Raw genomic sequence first — 10,781 nt, forward strand, 5'->3', positions numbered from 1 at the left:
TATGAACAGCTTCATACAATCCCATACGTTCTATTTTGACACATAGTTACCGCCTAGCGTTTTCGCGTCCGTGCGAACGCTCGCTAAGTCAATTCATTTAGTTTAGAGTTTAAAATATTTTTTGCACTAATTCACTGAAAATTACTCTACAACATAATCATGATCTTGTATGTTGTATTGATAATGGATTCTTTTTTTAAAGTATTGAATAATTAGATGTTGCCCGCGACTTCGTCCGCGTGGTATTAGAAAACATACGAACTGCAAAAATAACAAAAAGCTGCGTATCCCTCGGGAACCAGACATTTCTCGAGGATGAACCTCATCCCATGTGTACTCCAGACTTTGTTTTATATCTGTGCCAAATTTCAATAGGATATGTGGAACCGTTGCAGAATGATCAAGTATAAATTAAAAAAACTAAATTAATGGATCCCACTGTAACCTTAACTATTATCGGGATAAAAATTAGCCCATGTGTTCTTCCAGATTGTGATTTAAACCTGTGCCAAATTTCATGGAGATCCATTCAGCTGTTTCTGCTACAAATGCTAACAAACATCCATCCATCCATCGCAACTTTCGCATTTATAATATTTAGATAGATGATATGATATACATTTACACAGTATACAGCGAGCGTACAGCAAACAGCGTTTACACAAGGTCGTAGGTCGAGTAAGCTGGTATTAGTCTAGTATACAAGATGATGTAATTTCTTTTGCCAGACAAAGTGTAACAGCTTTGGTAATTGAGGTCACCATTACTTTTAGTTTAAAATTTGTTTAACGGACTATTTGGTCTTAATAATTATATCTAAACTAGATTAACACAATTGATTTTTTTAACAAAGTAAGGGCCTGTCCCACCAAATTATAAATTGTCTGATAACAATCCTACGTGTAAAATATTACCATCACATATTTTATATCGGATTTTTTCCTTTATCTGACAGTGACGTAATTTAAGCTACCTGAGTCTCAATCAGCCAGTGGTGGGACAAGCTCCAAGTGTTTAACTCCCTTTTAGTTTATTTGGGTAATCGTAATGGCATGGAATGTGCTGGAATAGTTCAATCAAATTATAAGTTAATTGTTACATTAACATACGCTTTCACAAATGTCTGGGCCAAGCGAAAATATGCAAGAGAATATTGAAAGTTAATTGAATGGAATCACATACATCGGTCCCGTAATATGACATTGATTACCCGGCCCACTAGCTCCTATTACAGGTCATAGAATACTAATACGTGTACAATATCAGCTGTTTACGCGGTGGTGAGAAAATGTACACAATACAGGGCTAACGTAACCGCATTCTATTTTAATGCTATTAAATAAGTGCAGGTCAATGTAACACTGAATCTTATTATTGCAAACTAGTATTTCCCGTGCGGATTCGTTCGGATTATAAATACTTTATTTCATTGTTTACATATGTCGAATTCTCAATTGCAAATGTCAAAATTACTATCACCATAATAACCTTACTAGTTAGCAGCTTGTAGTTGATGGTGCCTTTCACACATGAAGGTTTGTCTTTTCAAATTATACCCCTAAGTTTAATAGCGTAAAAATGTATAGCTTAAGGCGTGTGATAAGTGTAGGGCTTTTATTAAAGAAATAGTTATTTAAAAATATGCCGGAATTGTTGACATCCTACGCGACGAAGCAGTGTGTGTTAACGCTTTATTACATTAAGTATGGATAGAGATAGATAAGCCTATGCCCTAAATTAATGTTTTATATGAAATGAAGAAATAAGGGTAACAATACACGAAGCAAACCGTTTGATACATCACAAAAGAATTTACACTAAATCGAAGACGATATCATTAGTAAGAGCTTTGTCGTTTAACGTGTTATTACAAAAAATATAAACTCCTTTGTTTCTCATCCTCTTTTCTCCTTTGTTTCAAGCCAGGGCTAACCATTTATTATGTTTTTATACTTTTGCGTGTTCTGATCTTTTGGTTATCGAGGAAACGCATGTCCTATTTCCTTTCCATTTATAGATTCAGAAACTTTTTAAGCAGACTAACACATTCTCTGATAAATTGATCGGTATACCTTAAGCATATTGACACGTCTCATCCCGTAAGATCACTGTACTGATACTGGCATGTGTAAAAACATTGGGCTAGTAGCTAGCACTTGCCAGTAACTACCCCTACTGGCATGTGTATTTCCCCCTTTAAGGTTTCCCAACGTAATCGCTTACACTTTCCGTGAATCATTATCATTTTTACAAATCGTTATAATTTCTTTACGTAAGAATCGCTGAAACGGAACAGATAATAATCGGTTAACGAACGAAATAGTAGGTCTATTATTGTTGCATCGAAGCGTAATTAGCATAACATATTATGATGCAAGGCATCCTTACTTGTATTACTAAATGTAATTACGGAATACACTCGCAAAAGTACGTGTACAGTAAATTACATTTTGATTTATTGCCTATTACTTAATGGAAACGCCTATTTTATAACAAGATGTTATTCGTTCACAATTTTAGGTAAATTACGATGGCTCAGGCGTAGATTGGCTTGTTTAGAAATTAAATGAACGAGTAACTCAACATATGGTGCTCATTAACACAGACACAACAACATTGTTACTGATAATAGTTGCCTTTGAGTCGAATAGAGAAAAAAAAGTGATTAGATAAGGCAAAGAACAAAAGGTGTGAACAAAGGATAACGTTCATCAAAGCAGAGAAACAGAAACACCTATTTTGATTTTAATATTTGCGTTTTAGCTATTAGTATATATAATTTGAAACTTTGTTTAAGTTTTTTATGGTAGGGCATATTGTTTATTATAACAATATTTAAGAAAAGGATACCATGATGTGACGCCCGCTGCGTACGTGACAAGTTTGTTCACAGTTCCTTTGTTATTTAGGTTGCATTATAACTTAAATCAGCCTGACAAACCGTCTGAGACTATTACGACGGGCATTTCCCGTGACCATTTCTACTACATTGTTTAAAAAGAAATAAATACTTGGACGATAGGTTCCTTGCTCAACGATCCTTAAATGTGGAGCGATTTGTATGCTTTCTTACGTTGTGTTAAAGTTTAGTTTCGTTTAATTTATACTGTACTATCATTAGGTTAACCGAGGGAACCAAACGGATTATAACGGTGTAAAAAGTAATAATAATGCGATGAGTCATCAGCACAGTCATTATTTTACTCGATGTTTTGCTCACGGTTTGTTTATATCGTGATAAGATTAAAAAATTTTAACGTGTTGGTGTAAGAATGTTAAATGTGGTAAGATGGCCTTTTCAATATAGAGCACCATTAATTTATTGCGTTTCTTAATCCATTTCAGAGTCCAATATAATAAGGACTACGTTTACTTTACACCATGGGATTGACATGTCATTCCCAAGACAAAAATCCCCCCCAACCTAACAAAGATTAAAATAAAAATTAGTTTTTAGGTTACGGTTAGCCGTATCTACTTTAAATTTAATAATGATATTAAAAAAGATTGAAACATATGGCATAGATTTATTTAAGGATCATTAGAAGAGGATTGCTAGGATCATCACTTTTTACAAAACCAGCAGAATTATATCACTGGTTCTTCGTATTTTGTTCTTCGTTTCGATGCCTGGACGATGAATGTTGTAATCAATAAAATAACTATATAACATTTCAAACAAAAAAACGAAAAGAAACAATTTTTTTAACGGATTAGTTGTTTTATGAAAAAAATATAAACACAACACAAATATTAAATATGTCTCGGCTCAATCGTCATTGAAGTTAGGAATTGTGTGAAGCACCCACGCGCCCCCGTCTGTTATTTTCCCACGTAAACCCACCTACTTATGAATACACACAAATATACTTCTGTCCTTCTTCTCCTTTACTAAACAGTAAAGGACAGTGAGAGTGGTCACAAGTTTTTTGGGACTCTATTTGCATATTATATGGTTTCGTCGTTACATGTTTCAAATGCAGTTAAAATATTTGTTACCTCACTATTTCACAGGTAAACTTTGCATATTCGCAACTTATCACCAAACTATAATTTGTAGTACATCATAAGCATGGCAAGAACCTTATGTAAAGATTCCTTTAACGTTAAGACGCCTTTTCAATTTCAGATGAATTTACAACGATGCTTTGAATTTAGGCTAAGTACACTTGGCTCTCGGTTATAAAATTCTTGAATAAGTATGACTGTATACTTGATTAAGGCGAAGGGTTTTAAAAATACAAAATCGGTATCGGAGTTAGATGATTATCAAATATTCCTTTTTATAATATTAGTAGACACTATAGGTTAAGAACTATAAAGAGACAATCAAATGTAAACAAATCAGAAGACGCTGTAGTTTTAGACCACCGATTGTTCTATTTGTCTAGACGATTCATTATTAGTATTATTAGACGATGCATATCATAACATACTAGAATCTAGTAGTAATTTTTATCAAACTACGTCCTAAAATAAACTAGTATTCTGCAGTAAGATTACAATTCACTAAATCCGTATATAATCTGAAGTTAACTTAAGTTTAGTTAAGTTAGATATCGATCGGTGCCAGAAGCCCAACTTTAGTTCTTTTTCCTTCCCACTCTTTTTTTATATGCTAGAGGTGACGCATAGGAAAGGGAAACATCCTTTTTACGTGCGTCCCTTCCTCCGTCGATAAAGGGTAGGCAATGTATTCGCTATTGCGAATGTCTATAGCAGCGGTCACATCACCATTTTGGCAGATTCAGGTGGCCGCTCGCTCGTTTGCAACCAAAAAAAATATAAAAAAATTTTTACATCTACCTATTGTTAGTTCAAGACTATAAAGTATGAGAGTATAACCTCTTGATAATATAATTAGATATAGATAAAATCTAGCACATACTCATGTTATGAGTTAAATTTTCCACGAATGATTATCATATAAATGGTAGGCTAAACATTCAGCGGGCTCACTTCAAACAGAATATCACGTAGGTGTCGTCCAGATATACGGCTACGTGAGTAAGAGCACTCAAATAGAGCAATAGTACCGCGACCTCGGTGCATGTTTCGTCCGAATTATTCTCGAAACAATAACATAATTTCCTAACAACTATTTTAAAACAATGTGTCATCGTTGTTCCATATACAGACCAAATAGTCATCCCGACTGACTAAGTCAGGAGTCTGCCGATTTTCTGTCTAAATAAATATGTTCTTTGTAATGTTTGTGCTTTTTAAATTATTTCGCTGATTCTGATTAAACAATGGTAGGATGTTAAGACTACCGATAGTGTAAACGGCCTAAAAATAACGTTTTTTTTTTACTTTTTTTATTATAGCTTCGTACTGGCCATTGCAAAAAAAATGTGGCGTCATAAAAATTAAAATAAAAAAATCATAGACTTCCGTGAACAAAAAGTCAATAATAAAATAAAAATTTATACGCTTTCTGGAAGTATACGAAGCCGTATCAAAACGATAACAGCTTGCAACCGTATTTGACTCGTTAAGATCAGTCGTTATCATAAGAAAAAACTGCGAAGACCCGGCGGTCAGTTCGCTTGATTACATCCACCGGGAATCGCTATAAAATGTATCTGCACAGATCGTGAGGTCATTGACCCCTTCATATATCCCTAATGTACTCATGATCATTTGGTACAGTCGAGTTCGATATTTTAAATGACTCAAACGTAGAATAAAAAGAAGAAAAAAAATTGCATGCAATAATAATAGAGATATTATCTACATAATACCTTAATCTATACTAATGTTATAAAGAGGAAAGATTTGTATTTTTGTATGTAATTAAATAAATCAAAACTACGGGGCCCATTTCAAAAATACTTTCACCATTAAAAAGCTACTTTATCGGTGAGTAACTTAGGCTATGTTTTTAATGTTTCAATTTCACGCAGGCGAAGTCGCAAGCGACAGCTAGAAAAGTATAATTTGAAACAATAATTAGTTACACATTTTTAAATAAAGAATTAGTAACATTTATTTAAAAAATAATTAAACCATGCAACAGTTTTTAAAGGTTACGACTGTGACGTAACAATTTTAAACGCCATTTAGATAATAGGCATGTAAAAGTTTCGAAAGTAAATGGAATTCTAAAAATCTAGGTCTTCTAGCTTATTGTTTTTAATTATATAATGTTGCTATTGTTATTTTAACAATTTGTTGCTTGCCACTATATATATTTGGTTAGAACATTTGTTTTTGTGACTGAGTGGCCACTGTTTGCCTGGAAGAGGCATTTACAGATTCACCGGACTTGAGGTGGTCGAGCGCAGATGGCGTTTAGCCTAAACCTCGTTTATGAGTAACTAAGCTCGAGGGCTCCCTCAGGAGTCTCGGCACGAGCCATTACTATTACCGGATTGAAGGCCACCGATCTCTTAGATCGCTTCGGTGGATGCTCCATGGAGTGACCAGGTAGAAGGGTCCCCGAGAGGGGACCTCGGCTTGGGCTGTCACTCAATACGAGTTTAGCATTCCGATTCAACGGGCCGAACCTAAGTAAGAACATGTTTTTAATAAGCAATATATTTCATTTGTTTACGACAAAAAATTGCATTACATTCATGAACATTTACTTAATCTGAAAGCAATGGATTTTTTATATTTCTATAGGACTTAGGTCCTTTTTTAATAGAGAAATCAAAATTTAGTTCGTTACGTCACAAAGTAAACTTCAATGTTGGCTGTTGAACAAAACTCATACATAAATAAACGATTGACACTTAATTAACTCCTGACTAAGAACACGACCTGATTTCTAGTGTCCTGGCATTTTCCACACGCTTGGAGAAATCTGCGACTTTAACGAGGCTTTCTATTCTTTCGTCAATTTATAAGGAAAAACTACAGACTAATTTCAATTTTAAAAGATTTTGTTAGATCGTAATGACAAAGGACAATGCTCTGCGATATGGAACGATACTCTATCTGTCTATTAATTGCCAGTTGCCCAGAAACGTTTAAACATTTGTTAGTGTTCTTGGTTTGATAAATTCTTGAAATGTGTTTCCGAACTAATAACTTGAGTTTTACTCCTTTGAAATTTAGATTAACCTAGCACTAATGAATGACTTGGTATTCTATACTATTCTATACTAGTATTATAAAGAGGAAAGATTTGTATTTTTGTATATATTTAAATAACTCAAAAACTACTTGGCCGATTTCAAAAATTATTTCACGATTAGAAAGGTAATTTATCTGTGAGTATCTTTTATTATTTTTTTAGTTTCACGCGGGTGAAGTCGCGAGTAACAGCTAGTGATAAAATAAATAAAAACTTCAGCGACCTAGCATTAGAGCTTCGCTTATACACGGTTAAGTTAAAGCTAGTAATACTGGCAGGATCATTATCAGGGATATAATTGGCGACAACGGTGTACCATCACTTAACTGTCGGCGCGTTACGAGCTCCACTGCCCTACTCTCATGGCAAAAGTATATTTTTATCATCCATTTCAGGTTATGGTATCGTAAAAATATGGTTCCAAAATGAATTGGATGAATACAGTTACGTGTACCTTTAATTCTCATGTTTACGACTTGCCTTTTAAATATAAATATAATTGAAACAATTTTTTATAGACTTGATTCTTGAAATTTAAACGATGACTGAAAATAACAATCATACTTATTTCTTAAGTACTTATTTTAAGACTTTATTGGCTTCTAATTTGTGAGTTTTTCTACTATCTTTATATTTCGATTCGGACGAAAATAGTTACATCTTATATTGTATTTGGGATCTCCAAATGTAACTATTCATCGGGTGGTCGATTTTTGCAATATAAACTGTTGGATTTATTGCTGAATGCATCGTTGCAAAAGTTGAATCGTAATGTTTGTCCAATCCAAGTTGTAACGATTGCCGACTTTTATTTCTATCGACCGGTTGGTTGCTGCGAAAAAAACCAGTCACGCTGTCTCTTTCGAGTTTTCGATCGGCCGGTTCCGTTTAAGCGAAGACTTAAAACTGGTGACGAACTGGACCGGTCCTGTATTGGTCTCAGCCATTTAAGACTAGTCTGGACGAGGGTGCGATCTATATATAGAACTAGGTTCTGCTACCTTGTTATTTATAGACCTTTGACTATTCATTGAATTCTGATACTCGGACTGTTACATTGTTCAAGTAGTTTCTGCAAAATACCGTTTTATGTATACCTTTTTATGGTTAAATTTATAGTATGATGGACATTATTTATTTACAGTATGAAGTATTTTTTTTTGCTTTTTTCATTGGCTATTTAATCAATGTCGACTGTGGCGGGAGTGAGTGGGGTTGTATTTGAAAGTTATTTATTAAGTGTGTCGCTTTGACGATGTTTACAGTCTAAATGTAACGTTATTTGCTCTCCAAATGGCTTGTGTCAAATTTTGTTCAATGTTTCCATGTCTCAGTCTAATAGTTATTATTACCACGTCCCATTAGCCTTTGCTCTTACGAGTTTCTTTTGTCTTGTAACATCAACACACCTTTGTTCGTGATGCGTTTGAATGTGTAAAAGTTGTAAATATTATCTGAAACGATAAGAAAAGGACCGGATGTGTTTAAAAAAATGCGTATAGGTTCCTGTGAGAATCTTTGTTTCGAGCGGCGATTTCGATGTGGAAGTTATTTACAATAAAATCACCTGTCTCCGGCATTCGTTTGTTTAATTTGCATAAATTTAATACGACCATTTAATACTGGCCGTCCTTGTGATTATGTATTTAAATAATTGGAGACCTTAGAACATACTAAGTACTTTTTGATAACTTTAAGACCTAGAATTATCGTCATGAAATATTTTTATCTAATTCTTTTTCAAGATAAAAGGTGTTACTCTAATGCTGGTTTCCAAGTTTCCATTTATCGGTGCATAGTAATTAGTGTTAAGTTGACCTAAGTTTTAACGGAGTAAATCTCAAGTTACGGAGATCCGAAACGCATTTAATTGAGTCATAGAATTAAAACACTAACACAGTCAAATCTAGCTAGGAAACCGGTCATAAGTCCTCATGTCTGTTTGATCATCGATTAACATTATAACTGAATAAACAATAAAAACTAAGTATGCTCCCAGATTATGAAAAAGCATCAATCGCTCTAATCAATCATCAACATTTTGCTTTACTATTGCAATTATTGGTTTTGAATTTAATTATTGTTCTAAACATTAATTCAAAAACTTTGATATAAATCGATTATTGGTTTCGGAAATATCAACATTACGGAATCACCACCTGAGGCATCTACGATTTGTTATGCATAATAATGTTATATTTTGGTAATACGAAACAATCTTATTTTCATATGCCTAAAAGTCTTTAAGAAATTACTATAAACACGTAAAACAGATTAACAAGTCGTGTTAGGAAAAATAGCAACGGCGACAATGAAAAAGTATTAAGAGCAGATTTCCAGAAGGGACGATCTAGAGACACATAAAAAATACACAAAATTGAAATTAAATTTGTCAAGGAAAAATAACATATTAAAACTAAATAGGTACCTTTAGTCAGTTTCATTTGTCTTGATCATGGACTACCGATTTTCTACCAACAAAGTATTTAATAAAACGTATTTTGATTAGATATTTTTTTATTAATGTAACGCGAATCGGGTTTAACTTTTTTTTTTTGGATGCGAATAAATAAAATACATGCTTACAAAACTTTTTTTAATGTAACTTTAAAATCATATCAAAATAATTAATGCCAAAAAATACTACGGAAAAAGTTGCTAACTCAGTTTAATGTTTATTTATAAAGGGGAAATTATGGGTTTTCCTATGTGTTGAAATAACTCAAAAACTATTTGACCGATTTAAAAATATCTTTCACTGTTAAAAATCTATGTTATATTACTACTTTTAAATTTAACGCAGACTAAGTCGTATGCAACATGCTAGTATTACAAAAATATACTTAACAGCTAGTTAAGTATATTTTTGCAAACTTGTACCTTATATTTATCGGTCAAGATAGCAAACATTTATTCGCGTGTGAATTGAACATAAGGTAACTGGTTTTCATTTTCTTGTGTCTAACAAGCCAGGCTTCCTATTTTAAGTCGGTTAAGACAGGTGCGGTTAAGGAATTAATTTTTAAATAGTTTTCACAATAAAATGGAAGTATGTAATAAAATTTATAGCACACAAAGGGTTAAGAGGGTTAAAGAAATTTAAATCACCAAATACGTTGAAAAACAGATGTAAAATAACTTACAAACTTGCAGTACTTTGTAAAACAATAGCAAAATACTGTAGCATGGTAAGTCATCAACAAGCTCGTATATCAAAAAAGACTAACTTAAAAAACCGGCTCCGCATTGTAAGAGTAACATTTATGTATCGAATATAAAAGAAATCTTGTTTTCTGTCATACAAAAATACCTTAATTGAGATCAGTATACAGTCTTAAGATCACAAATATCACTGCATTATATTTTTTATGTCCAACTTTTTGTCCGTCCGAAACTAAGACGATACACTAACGTATATTCAGTACCACCCTCGATAAGGCTAAAAGCATAACTGAAGAGCCTGCCGAGCTGCCTGTTGCAACTTGCCTCAGGTACAATTTTCCCGTCGATATTAACCGACCACAATTAGATGCCGTATCTATCAGTGTTGCAACTTACTAGATAATGACTATTTCACGTCACAGTATTATAACGAAACGAACATTGTATCGCATTGTACACTACGGAAGAGAGAGATGAATAAACTTGAAGCCTTTACAAAGACTTAACTTTAAAATGTTAGTTTGAGTGTTTAAGTTAA

General features: G+C 33.3%; 1 protein-coding gene across 4 annotated transcripts in view; it reads right to left on the reverse strand.

The window, feature by feature from the left end:
- Positions 1–10,533, reverse strand: part of LOC106104478 (FH1/FH2 domain-containing protein 3) — a 37,770-nt gene extending 27,237 nt beyond the window's left edge. For all 4 annotated transcript variants that reach the window (XR_001225675.1, XM_013284539.1, XM_013284540.1 and 1 more), the window contains exon 1: positions 10,392–10,533. The gene's annotated coding sequence lies outside the window, so the exon portion shown is untranslated. The remainder of the gene's footprint in view (positions 1–10,391) is intronic.
- Between the last annotated feature and the right edge of the window lie 248 nt (positions 10,534–10,781).

This window comes from Papilio polytes, unplaced genomic scaffold (assembly GCF_000836215.1).
Source record: "Papilio polytes unplaced genomic scaffold, Ppol_1.0 DF823621.1, whole genome shotgun sequence".
NCBI classification, from domain to species: domain Eukaryota; kingdom Metazoa; phylum Arthropoda; class Insecta; order Lepidoptera; family Papilionidae; genus Papilio; species Papilio polytes.